Here is a 24,635-nt window from a genome sequence, read left to right on the forward strand (position 1 = left end):
TTGTTGCTAATAAAATTCATGAGAATATTAGAAGTACAGGTCTTTAGATTTGTGTTAATATGTAAGTGTCCATCTACAACAGGAGTTTTTAACTTCCCATCTGAGAATTGGCGTCATGAAATCCTTGAACTATGCCTAAAAGTTTATATGAAAATTGCATAATAAAAATGAATTCAGAATTTTCTCAGAGCTTACTTTGGATTTTTTTGGATTGCCAGTATTTTCAGTTTTTCATAAAATGCTTATAAGTAAAACACTGGTTTAGGAAAGTTGTAAACGAATATAAAAGGTAATTCAGATATCAAAAAAGATTTTAAAGTCTTCTAACTCTCTTAGGAAGTAAATGTACAGCAAAATAGTAATACAATCTTGTTCATAAAAAATAGAATGCATTACTGTATAAACCAACTTCAAAACATTCGGATACCTATGGTCGCCATTTTTATATATCACTAATAGTTCATCCTCTAGAGAATGAAAAGCATTCAGAAGGAATTCTTACAGAATATGTTCAATCTTATTATAAGGTACAATGACGATAAATTGTAGGGTTCATATCTCGATTAATTTAGAATTCTGAATCTCTCATTGCTCTGAAACAATCTATATTACATTCATAGTAACAAATTTGCATTTGTAAAGGCAAAACCTTTATTTTCTGGTATTAATTCGCGAGAAAACGCACATTAACTCCCTCAAGATTAGTTTTAACTGCTGTGTATTTATTTCATTTGTCATAGGAAAAATAGTGGAACAATTGAAACAGAATAAACCTTTATGTTCCCATTATTTCTCAAACTGCACAGGGATTGCATGTCACACATTTCTTTAAAATATGTTGCAGCATTTATTCTTTAACACCCATAGCGAAAAATATTGCGAAAGCAAATTTTTGCTGTATAATATTCGAATTTATTGCCTGGTTTAACAATTATTTCTGATAATTTTGTTGCGTCCGTTAACAATCCTTGTATATGTTACTACTACTATACGTTATTTAAATATCACGTCCGAGCGTAATGATCGAAAAGTGTGAAATTTTTACGAAAACAGGTCTACGTAATCGATGAAACGATGAATTCCGTAACAGCCTCAAAATCTGCTGTACGTGTTAAATAAACCACGACGTACTTTAAATATTACTGAGAAATTCTGGGTCAGTAACTTGAAATAGAAAATGGCCGCCTCTAGCAAATCACGTTACGATCATAATGACTAACCTTCATCTGACTCACATTCAATAACCTATGAAGTTAGGAGTCTTATTAAGTGAAATTACTATTTAATTAATTACGAAAAAATAGTTAATTTTCTGAATCATCTTTTTGAGTAGTTGATGACCACTTCATTTTGCACTATTTCATTATCAATACGTCATTTAACAGAATGTTATGCTATCGAATGATAGAGACGACAAGCACCTTTAATTGGCTTTCCTTAATTATTTTCGAATGCTTGCATTCTTATCTCAATTATATAAACTAAAACTATGTTTTATATACTTACAAGATGCTAATATTAAAGACTAATCCATGTATTTTTGTTTCTTCTATTCACTAAATCATAATAGCTTATTAAATACGTGACGTGACGTAGTACGCCATTTTCTGTATGATCATGGCGAATTCTAATATTGCATAAACTTATGAAGATAATAAATTAAATGAGTTTAATTAATGCATTATATTGCAACTAAATCGATACATTCTAACCATATATGACTATCATTTGTCAATAAATGAAATATATTTTACTAGTATATAAATTGTAAGAACTAAATAAAAAAATGTATCCAGTTGTTCGGTAAACTGATTTTTTTGTATTCGAGAGAAATATGATACAAATCTTGTCAGAGACCCCTTTTGTGATTTATCGTCTATCATTTATCTTGTCCTCTACAAAAACAGACAGTCCAGTAAATGACCGCACCCTTTCGATACACCATATATCACCTAATCAATTCTCACTGAGTGCTTTCCCATCCCAAAAATTGATTAAACGTTATTAATTGGCAGTGAAATAAATATAAACGAAAATATTATGTGGATGGTCGCATTTATTTTGGAAATGATAAGATATTATTGAAATATATAAATGATTCTACATTTTGTTTCATATTAAATTGTACTATTATTCTTAAACTAACTTTCGTATATATTTGGAATTCTTTGAGACAATCAATTCTAAATTATATATTTTAAATATTGTGAAGGTAATAGTTTCTTTTACTATATTTGAATGAGATATTCAGTTTAAAAGTTTCATATAATTAATTATTTATGAGATTAAATTTGGATGTAAATTTTTTTGTATCAACTTAGCATATAATAACTATAAAGTGAACCCTGAAAATGAATAAAATTGTTCAATGTGTCAATGAAAATAAATGTGCCAACTCATTTTTTAATCAATAATACATGAGATTCTTGACATGTATATAGAAAAAAATAATACTAATAGTTGCGATATCGCTAAATTTCAAAAAAAAAAATATATATGTATGATTTTAAATTATATTACCATTGCTGATGTAATTTAAAATATAAATGGTTCCTAAATATTGTCTATCTAAAACAAATTATTAGATTTATGATGACATTTATGAAAGTGATTATGACTCAAAATTGTTACGCATTATTTTCGAGCATAAGTAATGTCACGGCGATGTTAATTATGGTTATAAAAACTGCTAATTAGTTAAACTTTTAAGTCATTTCTTACTTATTGTCATGTTACCTGATAAAAACAAAATCAAGTTATTTAAATCTTCTTGAAGATACATGTACGAATTAATTGTCAATCAATAATGACGTATGCATTTTAACGAAAAAAAAATTAATTGAAATATAGACCTATTTGTGGTATAGTTTTTAGCTGCAAATTGAAAACAAATAATGTTTAAAAGTATTTCGAATTAATCCAAAGACAGTTGAATTGAATTTTAGTCGTTGAGTATTTTCAAGGAAGAATAAGCTAGAGTCAGACTAATTCAGATAATTTGATATGTTGAAGAATGTTGAAAAATATTTTAAATATAGTCGAACGTTTTAAATTAAAGATACGATTGAAAATATCCTACTTTGTTAACTAAATTCATACTTCGAAAAAGTCTGAGTACCAACAGATTAAAATAACAAACTTTGCAGAGTTAGAAATGAATTTAAAAAATATACTGTCACTTTAATATCCATTTAAATGCGATGTCTACGGAAGTGCTACAGATGTCTAACACAGTTGTGTAATATTTATAGGTAGGGTTGTTCTCACCTACCTTCAGTCTGCGTCGCGCAGTTAATTTTGATGAAAGCTGCTATGGGACTGCCAGCCACCCCGACTGAGCGTGCTCGAGAAACATACAAATACAGGACAGCATACAAAACAGAAGGAACATCACTTGGGCTGCGTCAGCGCAGTGTTTCTAACCGTTAATAAATTCAATTCAGTGCACCATATTACAGGCCCAGGCCTTTCTTCTCCGCAACATCAATACAGGCCCTGAACGCATCCAAGGAATTTAATCAGCTCTCGTACGGCAGTCATTAAAAGGGGAGTCAGAGCAACACTGAATCATGTGACGGAACTTGAAAGATATACTGCGAAATAAAAGTTGCTTCTAACACAGTACATGGAGTAATTTCGCATTTGTATCTCATTTAACATTGATTTTTGCTAAAAGAAGAAAATTTCATATGCTAAATTATTACGTAGCCCAGCGTTCCTGAAATAATATTTTCTTTATTGAAAAATGTCATTCTTGACGTTTCATTCTCAAATAATGTGATATTTTAACACAATAGTATACTGTAATACAATTATTTAACTGCAATGATTAACAAATTGATACTATTAATGATAATAGTGACATTTTAATAATAATAATAATAATAATAATAATAATAATAATAACTTACAAATGGCTTTTAAGGAACCCGCAGGTTCATTGCCTCCCTCACATAAGCCCATCATCGGTCCCTATCCTGTACAAGATTAATCTAGTTTCTATCATCATACCCCACCTCCCCCAAATCCATTTTAATATTATCCTCCCATCTACGTTTCGGCCTCCCCAAAGGTCTTTTTCCCTCCGGTCTCCCAACTAACACTCTACATGCATTTCTGGATTCGCCCATACGTGCTACATGCCCTGCCCATCTCAAACGTCTGGATTTAATACCTAATTATGTCAGGTGAAGAATGCAATGCGTGCAGTTCTGCGTTGTGTAACTTTCTCCATTCTCCTGTAACTTCATCCCTCTTAGCTCCAAATATTTTCCTAAGAACCTTATTCTCAAACACCCTTAATCTCTGTTCCTCTCTCAAAGTGAGAGTCCAAGTTTCACAACCATTAATAATAATAATAATAATAATAATAATAATAATAATAATAATAATAATGAATACGTCATAAATAAAATGAGTAGGCTAAATTTCAGTAGATGTGTGAAACAATACGAAGGGCCTTAAAAAATAAAACACAACGCTTCTATTCCGTTCAGTTCGATTCGATTCCACTACATGTGAGCGGCGGCAGACGTTTTCTTTCGATTCGGTTAGATTCCACTAAATGGGAGTGGGCCTTTATGAGGTTTAAAATATTTAATTCTTACTAAATTTACGTTTATGTATATAAAAGAAGCTTGTAGTATTGGTGATATCAGTTTAGTTTGGCTTGGCTTGGTTTAATTCAGTGTAGTTTAGTTTAGTTTAGTTTAGTTTAGTTTAGTTTAGTTTAGTTTAGAGTTTAGTTTAGTTTAGTTTAGTTTAGTTTAGTTTAGAGTTTAGTTTAGTTTAGTTTAGTTTAGTTTAGTTTAGTTTAGTTTAGTTTAGTTTAGTTTAGTTTAGTTTAGTTCAGTTTAGTTTAGTTTAGAGTTTAGTTTAGTTTAGTTTAGTTTAGTTTAGTTTAGTTTAGTTTAGTTTAGAGTTTAGTTTAGTTTAGTTTAGTTTAGTTCAGTTCAGTTCAGTTTAGTTTAGTTTAGTTTAGTTTAGTTTAGAGTTTAGTTTAGTTTAGTTTAGTTTAGTTTAGAGTTTAGTTTAGTTTAGTTTAGTTTAGTTTAGTTTAGTTTAGTTTAGTTCCGCTCTGCTCTGTTCCGTTTCGTTCTGTTCGGTTCGGTCCTGTTCTCTTCTTTTCTGGTCAGATCTATTCTGTTCTCTTCGGTTCTATTGTGTTCGGTTCTATTCTATTCGATTCTATTCTGTTCTGCTCTGCTTTGCTCTGCTCTGCACTCTCAATTCAATCCATTACAATTCTATTCAGTTTTCTTTAAATTTGCAATCTTTGGCCATCATGTTCAAATAAGATACTACTTACAGATAATTAAGAAATCCATAAATGTTATAAAATGACCTATCTATCAACCAATCACAAATTCTTCTCTTAAAAGTATTTTTATGTAAATAAATCAACTGATATGGAAATTTATTTAAAATGTTTAAAACCATAACCTCATCATTTTCCATAGATTTACCAAGTCTACATTTCATTATCTGAGCATGTAACAGTTGCAAATTATTGTTAATGGAAAGAATATAAAATGGAGGTGATAAAATATGAGATTAGCGTCGTTCCAAAGAATTCCTGGAAACAAGATTATAAAGCTGCTGCCGCCGTTCGAAGAATATGTGAAGTCGAGGGTGAATGTGTCATTAGTGAGCGTATAGCTCAACAGTGTTCTCAGCATTTCAATAATGGAGAAGACAATTGAAGATTTAGCAACGTTATAGAAGATCAAAAGTATGGAATATTGAGAATACATACAGAGTTTTGGAAGAAAATCCACAAAAATGTACTCGTAGGTTGTCAGAAGAGCTTGGTGCTTCAAAAAATACAATAAATCCTTATAATAAGACCTTTAAAAAATTATGAAGAAGTTTTAGATCTGCACTTCATGAACTGACACCTGAACAGGCTCAACGCAGAGTGGATATCTATCGTCAGTTTATCGCTGAAGCCATATATGATACATTTATGAGAAGAATATATTGTCACATGTGTCACGCAATCCTGTCATCTCAAAACTGTCTCTCGATCCCGTCAACCTGCCAAAGTCGTTGTTAAACGAAATCGGTTAAGCCCTAAAGTAATGTTATGTGTCTGGTGGAATTTTGAAGGTGTGATTCACTGGGAGTTTGTTCCAAATGGATAAGCAGGCGATGCGGATTTTTATTCTCAACAGCTAGAATGAGTTCATGAAATTCTGAGGGAAAGGACGCCGACACTAGTTATGGAAAAAATTCAATAATGTAGTAAATTGAAAAATAAATGCAGTATAGTCTAATTATTTCACTCTCAGTCATATTCACAGTCCTCGTGTACTGTATAAAAACCAGTTGCTTAAAAATCCCTATGGGAGGACTCGAACTTTCACCATACCCGGTATAGCCTTGATTTTGCGGCTTCAGATTACCAACTGTTTTGATTCATGGCCCCACTTCCTGTGTGGAAAAAATTTCTAAAGCTTGGATGCCGTTGAAATGGGTATCACCGAATTCTTCGCATCAAAGACCAGAAACTGGTACCGTCGCGGAATGACCAACCTCGCTGAAAGGGACCCAGTACCACAGAATCTAATGTCTTTACTTTGAAGATTAGATTAATTTCTTGTCACAACACACTATAACTAAAATTTAGCTCCAAAACCGACATTACTTATGAGTAAGGCCGTGACATCGGTATATTTGTATCAGTTTCAGGTCGATTGAAGGTGAACACAAGACGCGGGCGTGTTTCAAGTATAGGCAGCGGAAGCGAATTTGACACACGCCTAAGCAAGCACTTTCCGTGTTTTGTATACGATTTTTCATATTATAAAATCAAGACAATGCAGTCATTGTATATAAGAGTAAAAGAAGTCATACATATGTTTGACGGAAACGATGTAGTTTCCATAAGTAATGCCCAAACTCTTCTTGGTGAGCCAAATATTAAAAAACACTGTGAATATACGAGTATTTCATCTAATTTTGGATTAATCCCCTCTACAATCGAATGTCTCGAAATGACTGGTGTGAAATTGATGGAGCAAATTTCGATAGTAAATAATCTCATCTCAAAAGTGAATGTTCTGCAAGATGATAAAATATAAGCAAAAAGGTGTGTGCGAAAATGAACACAATAATACAAAAAAAACCGGTGGTTTCAATTCATTATGCAAAATTGCGAGAGTTTTGTCAGCTGACAAATGCAATTGTTATCAACTTGATGTAGAAATGGATGATGTGAAATATTATACATATGCGCCCTTGGTTTCAGCCGATGTTGAACGCAGTTTTTCCACACAATGTTATACTATCCGACACTCGGCGGTCATTTTCATTTGAAACTTTGAACATCAATGTTGTTGTTTATTGCAGCAGGAACCGAAACCAGGCAAACAACATCAAGAAAAGTAAGGTACGTAATAGATGTGATAAATATATTAATGTAGCAGCTAAATACAGGGAAAGCGAAATTGTACGCCATATACGTTTTCAGCATTCTAAAACTGTAATGCAAAACTCTAAATATATATAAAAAAAATCTTTTCAGACTAACTTTTTACTACATTTGTAACAGTTTAAGTATGATTTCCAACAATTATTCTCAACCTCACCAGCATTTTAGACAGTTCCGATATTAACCCTTATATGCAATAATTGTATTGTCTTGATTTTATAATACGCAATAATCGTATAGAAAACTCGGAACGTGCTTGCTTAGGCGTGTGTCAAATTCGCTTCCGCTGTCTGTACTTGAAACACGTAGACTACATTCTGTCCGGCGTCGTGTGTTCACCTTCAATCTAATACGAATATACCGATGTCACGGACCTACTTATGAGACAGTATCTGTACTCGTGTCGTGCATTTCAAGCGCTATGTTCGGTCAAAGTTTGTCGAGCGTGACAAGAACCGAAGTCTGCTTTGAAGCAGCGGATCTATCCGGCTCGCTCGAATCTGCCCCTTCAAGCTCGCTGGCCTCTCCTAGTCTCTCCGCTCTTCATGCCTTTAGCTGCGTAAGGATTTTAGAACAAATCTTGTGAAGTTTATAATGGTATAAGGACAGGTAATTTTTAGTATAAAATTATCATTAAACATCGACAAAAATATACGTACATAAATCACATCTTGTTTTAAAAATGTATAACAGTTTTACTACACCAATTGCCTACAGAAAGTAGCTATACCTAATTACATTTTTGACATAATATTCAAATATGAAGGGTTCAGAACCATAGTGGGCCAAGCGCCATTTACTAAAACAAGGGTTAAAGTGAAGTTATTACCATAATTCAATGGAAACATATAGCAAGTAATATAAAGTATACACATTAAAACTCAATGATATGCCAATCTTCATCAAACTATGGTATTCACTTAACTTTAACTCTTGCTTTCTCCGTTTTTAATAAATGGCGCTTGGCCCACTATGGCTCTGAACCCCTCATATAATCACAGTTGTTCTGTAACAGTAGATCTGTGACTATACGGATGATGAAAGCATTATAACATGAACATTAATGTGAAATAAATTGTATAAATCAATAAAAATAAATGATTACAGTTTCATACTACACAACATTATAACTTATAATATCTAACCTGTTAATAAATAAAATACATGATTTCATTTTCGTACTACACATAATTCATTCTAGCTTGCAATATTCAACCTGAGAATAAATGAGATTATTTTATTTTTATAATACACATAACAAACTTAGAGTACTCTACCTGTTAATAAATAGAAAAAATCATTTTCATACTATACATAATTACAACTTATAGCCTACTATCCACTGTCAATAAAATAATAATATCCAACATGTTAAATAAATGTTTTTATTTTCATAATATTATACATAACATACTATCCAGCCTGTTAAATAAATAAATTCATATTCATACTACACATCAGTGGTCGTCAGCACTCGCTGAAATGTGCAATGGGTACGCGGTGCCGTCCCGTGTGCACTGTCATGCAACAGGGAGAGATAGAGAGCATACCCTCTAGCACTACGAGAGCACTATAGTGCACTGCGTTTTCCGCGGGTAAGAGAGGCTAGCCCCAGCGTGCTCTGTGCTGACGACCCCTGCTTTACATTATCGTCGTGCATGACACACTATGTTCGATTCATTTTGTCAAGTATGGCTAAATTCGATATTTGCCGATGTTCGCTTTGCAGGAGGGGGCCTGTCATGTTTGTTCTCCAATATTATGGAGATACTTGCTGTTCTCCTCTCCCATGCCTCCATGCTTTAAACTAGCGTCGTGCATTACAGGCGCTATGCTCTGTTCAAATTTGTTGATTATGGCGAAGTTCAATATTCGCCGATGTTCGCTCTGCAGAATAAGGCCTGAAGTGTTTGTTCCACGTTGTTATAAAAAAAATTCGCTGTCCTGCACTCTCATCCCTTTATGTTTTAACCGCTTAAGGATGTTAGCACATATCCTGCGATTAGTTTGTCATATGAAATAAGACGAAGTTTGTAAAATTTTGGTTACCGCTCTCATAGGCCTATTCTAATATTTGCAGGACCTATTTTAAACCACTTAAGGATTTAAGCACATATCTTGTTATTAGTTTGTCCTGTTAAATAAGACAAAGTTTATAAAATCTTGGTTGCCGCTCACATGTTCTAACATTGCAGGACACTACAGTATTTCAAGCTGTTTAAGGATTTGAGCACATATCTTGCGATTAGTTTTCATGTGAAATAAGACGAAGTTTGTAATGTATTGGTTTCCTCACTCATGTTTGAAGATTGCACAATACTAATGGGTACAATGAACATATGCTTTTTTCTTTAATATACGAGTATTTTGTTTGATTTATTTATACGTATATTTTTGTGGATGTTTAGTCATATTAATAACAACAAAAATACCTATACTCATTACTATGCGTAACTTCGTAAGATATGGCGCTGGCATCCTTATGCAGCTAAAGCATAAAGGCGCAGGGAGAGGAGGAACAAAGGAGAAAGGTACCGAACGTATGTAAGGAAGGGGAAAAATTGAACAAACGCAAAGGGAGCTTCAATTCTACAGAGACACTACAAATTTCAACCCGACATAAGGCCTCTTACCGGTTTTCAACAGAGTCGGTTATTTTAGTTTACATGCTTCATTTTCACGTACTGCTGGATGCCTAAAGAGTAGGGCGAAGTTCGTAGTAACTTGATATCCTCTCCCATGTTCGAACATTGCACGACACTAATCTGTACTATAAAATGGGCATCATTACGAAAAAATAAAATAGGCTACAGTATGTAAATTATGGTGTAGGTACGTAAATAACGCAAATATGTAAAGATGTGATTAGTTATACTCAGGCTTAGGATTCGAGACAACTTACGAATGAAGTACAACGGAGTTCAGATGGCGTGAGGCGGCGCGTTGAGTTTTATTTACCTGTGCGTTCGTGATCAGAGATATTACTCGTTGCACGAATGATTGTCGAGACGTTGGCGCTGCATCATCCATCTCCTACGCAGTGTTTATGCTTTAGTTCGCCTACTGGCCGCCGGCAATCATTCGTGCAACGAGTAATACAGTATTCTTCCGTCTCTCCCTACAAAACGAACTCAGACCATCACAATGTGTTTTAAATTCATAGTGAACAGTTTTTTCGAACTAGTTGCAAGTATGTACATGGTTGCTCATTATAACGCTAACATCTTCAACGTCGCCGAGGGACATGAAAACTTGTGAGGCATGTATCCTACTTCATTTTCCACCGTCACTAGATTGTACTATTAACAGTAGAATATAACGCAGCACACTGACGTCGTTGTTTACATTCACAGTATGTCTGTCTACTATGTTCAAGGAACTATATAGTCAAGTTGTGCGTACATTGGTTGCTAAAGTATTCCGGATCCTAAGCCTGGTCATACTATTTCTTAATGAAAGAACAATAAGACTTTGTGTTAAATGCGATGAGTTTACAAAACACTGTGAATAATTCTGTGGTTCACGTTAAAAAGGACAAAAGTTACAATTGCAAGTTTTGAGTAAAGTTTGAAAATAGGACCAATATCATTATGATAGGCTGGAAATCTGATGCTGGGGGTCAAAGGGGTAGGAGGCCTCAAGGGAGTATAGTCGGCTGATGACTATATTCCAGTAAAACTTGGGTAATGCCAGTTATACCTACCAAGTCCTAAGCGTGCATGTCCTAGTCATGGCCCCTGGGTAACGCTAAGTCATGCAAGGGCGAAAAGCGAGTTCCTGACGCTATAATTGGACTTATCAGCTAAGGGAGTAAACCCCGACAGAAAATCATGGTCCACCCGGGATTGCCGGATGGTTGAGCTTGGAGCTGACGACCCCATCTCATAAAAAACAATTGTCACGAAATCCAATGGAGAAATACCCTGACGGACTTATTCACGAAGACATGGGAAACGAAATAAGGACATGATTATCGGAACTTGGAATACTCGATCACTACTACTTAGCAGCAGACATTAGTTCGACTATGGAAATTTGATCGAGTAACTAATTTTAGTTAAATTGAAATTCTTACAGGATCCAGTTGAGGCAAATAGAGATAATTATTTCAATAAAAGACGGGAAGCAAATCGTACGCTTAGGAATAAAAAGAGACATTACTTGAAGGAAAAACTGAATGAAGTAGAAACAAATAGTAAAAATAAAAACATTATAGAGATTTATATAAGGGCATAAAGGAATTCAGGAATGGATATCAGGCAAGGGTAAACGTGATCAAGGATGAGAATGGTGACTTGCTTGCAGACGCTCATTCAATCCTGAACAGACGGAAAAACTATTTTGGACAACTACTAAATATACATAGGCCAAATAGAAATGATCGGGACGAAATTGAAATACAATCTGCTGAGCCATTTATACCCAAACCCACACTTTCTGAAGTCGAAATTGCGATAGAAAATCTGAAAAATTATGTCTCCAGGTAGGCTACCGTCAACGGGGGTAACATTTCCCCATTAAGGGTAACTTTGGCCCAACAAAGAATATATATTGTAATTGTTATATCTCCACAAAATGTGATATATCTTAGTAGCCTCAACTATACTGTGTAGATGGTAGCTCCTGTCAGTATTTTGTGAGAGATATAACAATTCAAATATGTAATTTCTGTTGGGCCAAAGTTATCCTTAATGGGCCAATGTTACCCTCGTTGACGGTATCGATCAAATTCAAGCAGAATTAATACAAGAGGGTGGAAGCGCATTATCTAACGAAATTTATAAGCTTCTACTTGCTATTTGGGAAAAGGAAATTGTACCAGAACAATGGAAGAATCTGAAAGTTAGACTTTATAAAACAGTTATATTACCGGTTGTTCTTTATGGTTGTGAAACTTGGACTCTCACTTTAAGAGAGGAACATAAGTTAAGGGTGTTTGAGAATAAGGTGCTTAGGAAAATATTTGGGGCTAAAAGGGATGAAGTTACAGGAGAATGGAGAAAGTTACACAACACAGAACTGCACGCATTGTATTCTTCACCTGACATAATTAGGAACATTAAATCCAGACGTTTGAGATGGGCAGGGCATGTAGCACGTATGGGCGAATCCAGAAATGCATATAGAGTGTTAGTTGGGAGGCCGGAGGGAAAAAGACCTTTGGGGAGGTCGAGACGTAGATGGGAAGATAATATTAAAATGGATTTGAAGGAGATGGGATATGATGATAGAGAATGGATTAATCTTGCTCAGGATAAGGACCAATGGCGGGCTTATGTGAGGGCGGCAATGAACCTCCGGTTCCTTAAAAGCCAGTAAGTAAGTAACTAATTTTAGTTATTTGGGCTCTATATTAGCCTTGAAATTGGTCTAGAAATAGGGATGAATGGTGGAAACTCCTATGGACAGCCAGGACCCATGAAGGGGTGTCGAGCTAAGGATGATGATGATGATGATGATGATGATAAATCTGAGGCTGTATGTCTACATATGCTTTAATCCCTGCGATAGTGTCGTGAATCTTGGCGACCAGATCCTCCTCGGACTCCAAAGGGAGTCTCGTACATGAGGATCTTCACGTACCCCACATAAATAAGTCTAGGGAGCTGAGGTCAGGTGAACGTGGTAGACGTAGTAGAGGTCCCCTTCTATCAATCCAGCGACCTCCAAAATGTTTGTGCCAGGGTACCTATCTTCGTACAACCCGACTAGCAGCCTTCTCATTTTTTCTTCAAACTTTCCCGTAAGTCAGAAGCATGCCCGTGTATTCAGCGAACAAGTACTTCATTTCACTTCTAATTCCAATGAGAAATTACGGACGCGTTTTACTACATGTTAATATGATATCCATTCGACATGTAAATAGGTCGAGCGCTTACAAATCCACTCGCACTCCTTCCACCAACCTGCTCACCAATTCCCACAATGTTTACTTTTCGAATAGTCTAAAATCGAGCGATGATTGACCTAACGTAAGATGAAACCTCCTAGACTAGACGGCAGTTCGGATGCCGGTCGGCTGCTATATGCGCCGTAGCATATTTCTGGTATGTGACGTCACATGCTTGTACAATAGAACCAATCGGAATCAGTCTATAACAAGTACTTCCCGAGTTCGTTTGTTCACGTGTGAATGTTTCAATACATTGAGTAAGTAAAACTAACATTTACTGTGTGTGTTTAAGATAAATAAATGGAAGAAGAAATGACAAGTGCTGCACAGGCACGTGCGAAAAATAGTGTTTAAGATGTATTATTATTTTAAAAACGTTGACGAGCGGAACGCTGCCGGCCATCTTGATGCTGGCTGCAACGTTGCCAACGTGCAAGAAAAACTGTAGAAGCGTGTGGTGTGGAATTGAGAACAGTGCAAAGAATATTGTTAGCGAAGGAAAGAGGGTTTGTTTGGTGTCATGCTTAGAGTAATCAACGGCTAAGTTCATTATTGTCTTTCGATAATTTAAATTCTCTCCTGCGCTATTTGTATTGCACGTGCGCGTGAAGTATGATGTGGCAATGTTGTACGCTGCCTTGCTCTCTTTATCTGTCTCTCTCGACGCAGACGCTAGCAGACTACCGCCTTCCGAATTGCCGTCGACTCTAGTGACGTCAAATAATATATTTTCCACTTGCTACTGGCATGAGGGTGCGGAATTTACATATAAAATTAGTAGTGCCGCGCGGACTCTCTCAGTAATATCTCGGTACCAAGAGCAGCTACAGACCACTCATTTGATTTTTAATCGCGAGTTCTGCAATATTAAAGTGATAATAAACACTTGATATATACTTTGAGTTAATCATATTGAAAAAAACGTGTTGTCAGCTGGGACTAATTTCAGAAAGCCGTTTCATAATGTCAAGAAAAAATATCTTACGCGCCCTTTATTAATTACGTCTCTTGCTAAAGACCCATACTCTTCATTTTAAAAATAAAACATTCAAACAAACACAACTACATAGTTTCTACCAAACGTTTAACGACATCCCTTCGAAAGAGAGATTTCAGTCCTGTCATACTTATGTGAAATCCCCTGATGTTTATATATAATCTTTTCGCTGTAAGAAAAATCCTAATGTAAACAATAGCACGTGACTGAAGCGAGGCTTCATTGGCCGCTGTTTGCCGCCATAGATTCTCAGTATGTGTTCCCGCCTACTGTTGTACATTCTGTTTCATGTTAAACATTTCCCGTTACTCGTCAAGTAGGCCTAACCTCATTACTGTGCATTCGTTTGCTTAGGAAACATTTACTTTATAATTACTGCAGTTAAATTATTTTTAATTCTTATGTCTTCACAATGGACAGTTGAGGATACAGAAGCCATACTTCAGTACCAAGTGCTTACCTGAACAATTACGACTCAAGTGACGCCAGCTTGTTACAAGAACAGACTACCTCGGTATTACCGTTGGTATTCATCCGCGTTCATAGTACATAACAAAATATATAAGTAGCTTTTCTTTTACATAGCGTTTTACACATGAGTGAAGTTATACGTTTCATCGTATTTAACAACTAGAATTCAATTTTTTATTTTCAAATAATACAAGATTGTGGTTTCCAAATACGAACTACATTTTCCTGCGTCATATGAGTGTTTCGACTAGGAGCCAATCGCGGGTATGACAGCAACGTGCTTATGTTTGCATTAGGATTTTTCTTACAGCGAAAACAGTATAGGGACCAGAGTGCTGCATTGGAGTTAAATCGCTTGCTTGAACTCGGTCGAATGTCGCACCCTCGAGTGAGATAAGATCGGTTGTGATACGCTCGTAATAAATAGAAGCACAGTACAAGGTCATCTCACCGACATATAATATCTTGTATGGAAGGCGACAGATAAGATACACATGTTTTGCTCACACGGTAAAAATAAGGCTTTATTTTCTGCGTTTATGACAAACATTTAATGGAACGTACCAAAACAGTAACATGAAGTTATAAATAAAATAGTATGAAAAACTTCGATATACAGTTATTATTGCTAGTTAATAATTATTCAATATTTGATTTACCACATATATACTATGATAGATCCATACATAGTGTTCCGCCTATATACTGCGACAATGTAGAAACGTTTTACAAACTATTATTGATATAGCAGTAGCCTAGATTAATAACAATATTAGCACAGAGATAACGTCACAGAAAATATAATAAAATGAATAATCTTGCTGCACAACTGTTACAGACGCAGAGATTGATACACTAATGATACGGTTCTTGCATTATCGTGATTGTGTTCCCCGTTTATAATTATTACATTTACATCCAATAACATCTATCAGATGTGGCAAAAACAAAATCACTCCTGTTTGGAAGAGAAAAAAAACATTTCCTACAACATTTATATTACATTTTATAGGAAGTTTTGTAGTAGTTGTACTATGGAGAGGTTAGTTAAACACTGCAAAGTTTTGAAATGATAAACATCTATGATGTTACTACATAGTTCATCACTGTAACAAGAAGGAATGTCTAACGCTCGGCTTATACCGTTCGAGGATTTATCGCTCAAGACAATTTTACCCATCATGCATTATGTGCGCTACCTATCGGATTATGCTGTGAACTATGGCGCTCGAGCGAAAACGTCCGATGCAGACCTCTGATAGGTACTTAATGCCTGTGAAAATGAAGTCTTTTACTGCAAACCCAATCTCTCTATCTTTCAAACTACGGATTATATAACCATTTTTCTGCTATGAAAACTTACTGAAAAATTATATTTTTTTGTAGGAGAAAAATTAATTACTCCAGAATGAATGTAGGTTACTTAGAACAATGAATTTTGGGATAGTGTTAGAAATATCTTAAGGATATATGTATGTGAACGACCACAAATATTATCAGAAAATGCAGGCTGTATGTTTCTAAAATTTTATAAGGAAATGAACTTACAATTGGACAAAAATTACAAGGTACCACAACAAGATTTATTAGAACTTAAATATCTGATAAAAGTATAAAAAGATTACTAATACTATTTTTAAGAATTCACTTTTTACTTTAAATTAAATTTTCCAAAATTTGAAAATTTTCACACATATTATTTCATAACTCCACAACAATTAGAGATAGAATTCTGAAATTTTGTACGCTGATTTAACATGCATTTATGCAAAAGGTAGACTAAAGTAATGCCCATTTCTTTGAAAATAGAAAAATTAGGTCACAAAACATTATGTAAATTTCATTATATTTTATATAGGATAAATAAAAATTAATTGTATTAAAATAAACAATTCTACATGTCTGAGAATAGTCTACTTTTCAGAAATAAGTGTTTATTACTTACAGGAAAAATATTAAAGATGTCAGAGAGACCATAACAATGTTATGGTTACCAAATGATGTAACTGCAGAATTTTTTTTTCTTCATACTCTGATAAAGCTGGTTTGAAAAATATTATTAATAACCTTTCTTATACTTTTCTCAGATATTTAAGTTCTAATAAGTCTTGTTGTGGTACCTTGTAATTTTTGTCCAATTGTGAGTTCATTTTCTTAAAAAATTTTAGAAATTTAGAGGCTCCAGTTTCTGATAATATTTGTGGTCGTTCACGTACATATACCCTTAAAGACTTCCAGTGCAAATATTTCTTTCTGTTTCAACAAATTGTGATATCTCGTTCACGCATTAAAATCAAGATTTTTTCTTTATTTTCTTTAAGAAAAATTACCATTTTCTAAAATTCTCTTGAGTTTGAAATTCGCAGAAAATTGACCCGGGATCGCCTCTGTCACTTACACCATAATATTGGGAGTTGTAAATGCTGATCAACCAGCTTATTCCCTCCTCTTTAGTAAATAGTTGTGGGGTTTGCTACAAGTGTGGAAAGGTTAGATTTCTATCTTGGAAAGGAAAAAGTGAAAATGGGTCGAAATTAGGGAGTGTGGAAGTGAACTGGCAGACTATTGGGATGTGGAAGAATGACTTGGGATAATATCTAACTCTATTTAAAAATTCATTGATCTAAATAGGCCTATATCCATTCTGGAGTAATTAATTTTTTCCAACAAACATAACTGAAAAGTTGTTATATATAAATCACAGTTTAAAAGATAGAGACTGGGTTTGCAGTAAAAAAAAACACTTCATTTTCTACACGCATTTGGTCCCTTTGCAGGCGCGGCTCTACAATAAGAACTGCAGAGCTGCAGAACCGCCATTTAAATGGACCTGAAAAAATTGAAAATGTAAAACGTGCTTTTATGTAATCTAATTCATTGTTTCATTTATTTTTCCAATTCATTCTCCTTCGATTCGAGATTTTACTGTCTGTAGGAGCCTTGAACTGCACGAGAATTTTAGCTGTAGTGTGCTTTTCGGATCTGTGATCGGCAGCTTCTGGAGCTCAACGTATGGTAGTCGGCAGCAGAAAACTGGTTTTCTTCACCGTCCCGTAAGACTGCATTAGAGCTGCAACCGAAGCAGCTCTCTGCGAATATACAAAAGAACCGCCAACACCCTCATCTCTTTATGACCTGCGTTAGAACACACAGGCCTCTGGACTACTGTATATCATTACAGTTCCAGTGTGTTATAGTACTGTGGGTGGTGTGATGTGATTAGTCAGTGTGTCTAAGGAAATATTTTATATTAAAAATAAATGAAATGAAAACCTAATCGACCAACCCTTTTCGAAATTAAAAGAGAAATTTCATGTTAACTTAAGAAATTAGGAAGTACTACACAAAATTTAAATATTGAAATTTCTGGAAAAAGTCGAGGAAATCATGTAGCCTGCTAGTCATTTTAATAGCGAAATGTGTAATGGAAACGATTGGTTTTTTGCTGCGCTCATGAAAACGCTTTCTGTATTCTGTTTAGAGGAGAAAATACATGGACAAACACCGGAGTGAAGGATTTAGTTAATTTGACTTTAAAAAACTAGAAAAGCATGTGGGGCACATCTCCACTACGTGACTAGTTGTACCAGGTGGGAGAGGTGTAGCGCACGTATGGAGTACAATTTCGGGTGCACAGTCAACTTCGAGAAGGGGCTGTAATCACGCGTTATCTGATTTAGATGCAATAAACAGCATGCGTTTGCTAAATACACTATTTTTCATGCAGAACTGCCAACCTTTGTAACCGCGGGCCGCTACTGTCCCTTTGTAAACATCTGGGGATTTCACGTAAGTATAAGGACAGGAGTGAAACACTCTTTCTAAAGAATGTCCTTAAACTTCCGGTAGAACCTGTTATTTAATTCCCGAAACTAGGTGGCATTTTCTACGTGCCGATGTAACTCAGTATAGCACAGATTCTTTTTTTTTTTTTTCAGAAAAAATACTCTACTGTACGTCTGTCGGTGACTCAGGAGAAGACGAGCGCGGAGTGAGAAAAAGGGTAGTTAATGGAGAATGTTACAATAATAGTACAAATATTGCACGTGTTGTCGTAACGTTATATATTAACCACCCTTTTTCCTCACTCCGCGCACGTCTTCTCCTGAGTCACCTACCGACTCTACGTTCATAATCTTACAATAACTATGCGACATACTTGCACTTCTTTTTAATTAATTTGGCTCAGTTTAAAAATAGGTGACTTCTGCTCTACAGGTAATTAATTTTTTCTCCCGCGTTGTGTGTTAACCTACGGTTGCCTATCACGCACGGTGTTGACAGATTCCAGTGACTAACTCGAGATAATTAGCCGCTGTAGCTTAGTGCTTGCTATTTCATTTGAGCCGTGATAGGTCTATAATGACAGTGTAAAATGTATTATCTCAACTTCTACTAACAATATTAACTAATTTTAAAAAATCATAATACGTCATCTTCTAGAGCGCTTTCAGAATAAGAAGGCATATAAGGCGGAACTCTAATCTTTTCGCTGTAAGAAAAATCCTAATATAAACAATAGCACGTGACTGAAGTGAGGCTTCATTGGCCGCTGTTTGGCGCCATAGATTCTCAGTACATGTTCCCGCCTACTGTTGTACATTGTTTCATGTTAAACATTTCCCATTACTCGTCAAGTAGACCTAACCTCACTACTATGCATTCATTTGCTTAGGAAACATTTACTTTATAATTACTCTAATTAAAACTCACATAACTTATTATATACATTTAAGACTATTTGTTTTTCTCCGCTTTTGAGAGGGTTTCTAATCTTATGATTAATAACCACGTGCTTACGTGAACAACTACGAGCTGGCTGATCCGGAGCTGCGTTCGGGCTTGGGTTGGATCCCCCTTTGGTCTTTGGTTTCTTCCGAGGTTTTCCGAGGTTTTCCGAGGTTGCCGGATGGTCTATGGCGAGTCTATGGCGAGTCCTTGGCATCAACCCCTTTGATTTGATTACCTGGTTGGGGTTTTCCGAGGTTTTCCCAAACCAAAAGGCAAATGCCGGGTAATATTTTGGCGAATCCTCGGACCTCACCTCATCTCACTACATCTCGCCAAAATATTGTAAAAAATTGCACAAAATTGTAAAAATTGTAGAAAATTACTAAATTGTAAAACTATAAAAATTTGTAAAAATTGTAATTGTAATATTGTAAAATTTTGACTTGTTCCACATCTTAAAGCTTCATTGTTCATGTAAGATCTATGGAATAAAATAAATGAATGAATGAATGAATGAATGAATGAATGAATGAATGAATGAATGAATGAATGAATGAATGAATGAATGAATGAATGAACGCCAGCTTGTTACAAGAACAGACTACCTCAGTATTACTGTTTGTATTCATCCGCGTTCATAGTACATAACAAAATATAAAAGTAGCTTTTCTTTACATATCGTTTTACATATGAGTGAAGTTATATGCTTCATTGTATTTAACAATTATAATTCAATTCTTTTATTTTCAAATAATACAAGATGATAGTTTCCAAATTCGGACTATACTTTCCTGCGTCGTGTGAGTGTTTCGACTGTGAGCCAATCACGGGTATGACAGCATTTACATTAGGATTTTTCTTACAGCGAAAAGAGTATAGTTCAGGCCGGTCTAGCTCGACTGGCAAGTGACAGTGAAGCGGTGTTGCCTAGTTAAATCGTCGCGAAGTCTCGCTGAAGCGTTGCTTATTAGTTTCTTTCTTGCGCGCACAATACTTATGGCTAGGAATGAATTTTAAGCTGTGCCATTCAATAGAGCTACGAATTCTCAATTGAACTGTACAAAAATGGCAATTATATGTCAACTGGCTCGCGAGTTATCGCTTTAAGACTAAACAGAGATATCCAACCTACAACTTACAACATATTTTTTGCTCTGAAGTTCCTCTCTGTAAACGGAGATAGATTCTGTTTATTTTCAAATTCAGATGTGGACTGTTTTCTCTTGTGTGATGTGTAACTTACGTAACAATGTCTCTTCAAGGGATTGCAAGTGGCTCTGGTATTTCATATGTTATAGCAAAAGGATAGTCCTACACTCACAGACGAGAACTATTGTACTTTCTGTATATAATTTTTCTAAAGGACTAGCTTATGATGCGGTGCGTGTGTTTTTCAGAAACAAAGAACCTGACTGCAGAGGCGTGTGGTTTAGAAGTGCATACGTTATCTCGTATTCTCGGACAGGGCAAAGAGACAATTCAAATACGTGATATACTGTACCTGTATTTACCTCTCCTGGAAAATAACGCAAAAGTGTTAATTATTTGAACGATTTTCAGAATCGTATATTACTTCATCGTACGAAATTTTAAATAGATATATATTAGTAGTATGTGTTAGCAGAGCCATTATAGAACGTGGAAAGCATGAAGAAAGCTGAGAATAACCACAGATACGATTTTCACTTTTCATTGGAATATTATACATGGTATAAGACGAAATATTGCTTAAACGTATGAGATATTTGGTTGATATTGTAAACACAAACACTCCTGCCTCTTTTCGATGAGTTACACGAAGAGTATTAACAATTTTTACTTAAGAGCATTAAAATCTTTATAAGATGAAGAAATTTAATTACATTTCACTTTTAAAATAAATACAGGCATGCTAGAAACGAAGAGATTGTATAATTCCAAAACTCAGTTTCTATTTTAAAAACCTTACGTTGTATATAATATATTACATTTTATACGTTTTTCTAATATACAATTTTACCTTCAATATATTAACGATATTACTGGGTTACGGTTTTCATATTCACTTATATATAACTACCTTCACTCGTAGGCTTATGCTGCCCAGGCCAGAGTGATAGAACACAGAACCCTGGACCTCTAGGTAGGTATAAGCTTGAAGATTAAATGAAATTAGATAGGCTTGATTTAACAAAGTAAAAGAAAGTAATCTTCAATTTCAATATGAGTACTGAATTAGGCTTACAGATATGCTTATATTCTTATAGCCGGATTCTTAGCCAGACTATAGAACCCTGGACCTCTAGATATGTAAAAGTTAGAGAATAAAATTAAATTAGGTAGACTTAGTTTAACAGAGAAAAATAAAATAATCTACAGTTTCAGTATGAATACTGAATTATGTATGATCACATATTTTGCTTACGTTGCATTATAACCAGATTCGTAACGAGAATATAGAACCCTGAACCCCTAGGTAGGTATGAGCACAGTCTAGTACAGCGGTTCCCAAAGTGGGCTCCGCGAAGGATTCTCAGGGGCTCCGTCTGCGGAAGTTATGAAGATGACAAAAATGTCTAATTTCATCTAGTCTCTAGCGGGGAAAACAGAAACTACTTCCATCAAGCAGAAAAATACTTTCTGAGAAAGTAGTTTGCGTTCTTCTTGCTACATGTTAGCATAAATATTAGATCTACTCGTCACTGGAACTATCACGATCTTTCTTGCTTGCCAAGTACTCAGTGATTCTCGAAATTTATTTTATTTTTTATATCCTGGAGAGGCAGCGTTTGTTACTCGTGGTACGTGGAATCTACAATCTACTGACTGTTACGTTACCTCAAAAAAAAAAGATATATATATATATATATATATATATATATATATATATATATATATATATATACTGTATACCTGCATGTTAATTTGATAGCAGATGTGTTAGCTAAACTTTCGTTGAACTGGAACTGTGGCTTAAGACGGGCTTCCTAAGACCGAAGAGTCATTAGCCATCAACCAGTGCTCAGTCAAAGGGAGATAACAACAGCTACAACCTTACTTTCAAAGAAGATAGTGCGAATTCCTAGGAATTGAGTTCGGAATATGTTGAACATGATCCTGTCTCAGGGTCTACTATGCCTAGTGTAGAGGTATTGAAAGTAGCAAACGAAAATATTGTGATTTATATTTAATGATAAAACACACATGTTAGGTCAATAATATAGTGTTCATTGATTTTATGAAATACAGTACATTAAAGGTGATATGTTACAGTTGTATGAACACTAATAAGTGTGTTCATACAACTATATCATATCACCTTCAATGTATTTCATTGCGATTTATATTTGGACATGGGATGCACCGAGTTTGCTGATGAACGTCCACTGTATGTGATATGTAACAAAGTTTTTCCCAATATTTCTATGTTCCCTGCCAAGCTTAGACGGCATTTCTCAATTCAAAAATTCACAGATAAAACTGCAGACTACTTCGAAAGAAAAAATTACGAACTCTATGCAGTTCAGACAAAATTTTACCTCGTGTAAAAACAAACAACGAGAAAGCACTGAAAACGTCGTACTTGGTTAGTCATGACCAGACTCTTGGTGGTAAACTTCACCCTTGATGAAACTCTTATGAAACCACTATTAGTGAAGATAGTGAAGTGTATGATGGACGAGAAAATTGCAAACTTGATTTCCAGTGTGTCCTTATCAAATAACACTGCATAATCGAATCCAGAATCTATGAAAAGACGTAAAAAATATCATGATTTCTCGTATCAGTTAAACGAAATTTTCTTTACAACTTGACAAATCCACGGTCTTTGCCGGATTAGCTATGTTAATGATGTTTGTGCGGTATGAATTTTCGGGTTCTTTCATGAAATATTTTGTTCTGCAGCCATTGCCATCCTCTACAAGCGGTACTGAAATTTTTTCTTCTACATTGAAAACTCGATACCGTGGGACAATTGCATTGACGTGTGCACAGACGGCGCAAAAGCCATGGTAGATCCTGTTGCTGGTGCTGTTACAAGGATAAAAAAAGTTTTAAAAACTGAACAAGTAGTCATTGTGCACTACACCGACACGCCCTTGCAACAAAGAAAAAAAAATGCCAGCGTTATTAAAGCTGGTACTAGACAACGCCGTCAAAATTATCAACTTTGCTAAGGCACGATCTTCGTAGTGTAGGCTACTTAAAATCTTGTGTGAAGATATGGGTAGTATACATAAGTCAATTTTAGTAATATTACACACAGAAGCGCGATGGTTGTCGCGTGGTAAAGCGTTGTCCCGATTACATGAACGGAAGTTTCTTCACTTTTGAATTACCAGAACAGTTTGCTAGCAGATTATTTGAATGATCAGGAATGGTTGTATAAATTATGTTACTTGGCAGACATTTTTCAAAAATGAATTCAGCACATACATACAAGGTAAACGGAAGGCTACTGTATATTCGATGCTTCTGACGAAATTGTCACACTGAAGAAAAAGATAGTGTTCTACATAGAAAGCGTCGACAATAAGGATCTTACGTTTCTCACTGACTTCAAACTTTATAGAAGAAAATAACATAACAATGAATGTCTCATTCATAGCAATAATGAAAGAACACCTTGACAATTTGCTTCAAAATATCAATTCATACTTTCCAAGGGATACTCAGGAATCGATTCTAAAGAAATATGAGTGGATTGTAGATCCATTTCCAGTGATGTCAAAACCAGCAGCCCTCACTGCTTCAGATATGAGGTCCTTATAGACATGATTTCGAACAGCCACTGTCAGGCATAATTTAAAAGCAAACCATTTCCCAAATTTTGGGCCAAGTTAGGGGAGAATCTTTCGATATTAAGTTCAAAAGCTAAATTTCTCTCACTGCCTTTTGGTACTGTGTACCTCAGTGAAACGACCTTTTCGAGGTACACGGCTACAAAAACAAAATATCGAACTTGTTTGGACATAGAAGATGATAATATACGTCTTCAGTTGACTTCTATGACACCGGACATTGACAAACTCTGTCGCAAGAAACAGGCACATTCTTCATATTAACTTCGGGTGTGCATGTAACATTGTAACATTTTTAAAAATAACTACTTGTTAATATCATTTTGTAGA

At 35.1% G+C, this 24,635-nt stretch overlaps 1 protein-coding gene across 2 annotated transcripts in view; it reads right to left on the bottom strand.

Annotated features, from left to right (window-relative positions):
• The window catches only part of LOC138696779 (transient receptor potential cation channel protein painless-like), a 96,363-nt gene extending 92,965 nt beyond the window's left edge, over positions 1–3,398 (bottom strand). The window contains exon 1 of one of the 2 annotated variants that reach the window (XM_069822177.1): positions 3,272–3,398. The gene's annotated coding sequence lies outside the window, so the exon portion shown is untranslated. Of the gene's footprint in view, positions 1–1,506; positions 1,576–3,271 lie in introns of those variants that run through there. The other variant, XM_069822178.1, reaches the window with a different exon arrangement.
• Between the last annotated feature and the right edge of the window lie 21,237 nt (positions 3,399–24,635).

Source organism: Periplaneta americana, chromosome 3 (assembly GCF_040183065.1).
Source record: "Periplaneta americana isolate PAMFEO1 chromosome 3, P.americana_PAMFEO1_priV1, whole genome shotgun sequence".
Taxonomy (NCBI): Eukaryota; Metazoa; Arthropoda; class Insecta; order Blattodea; family Blattidae; genus Periplaneta; species Periplaneta americana.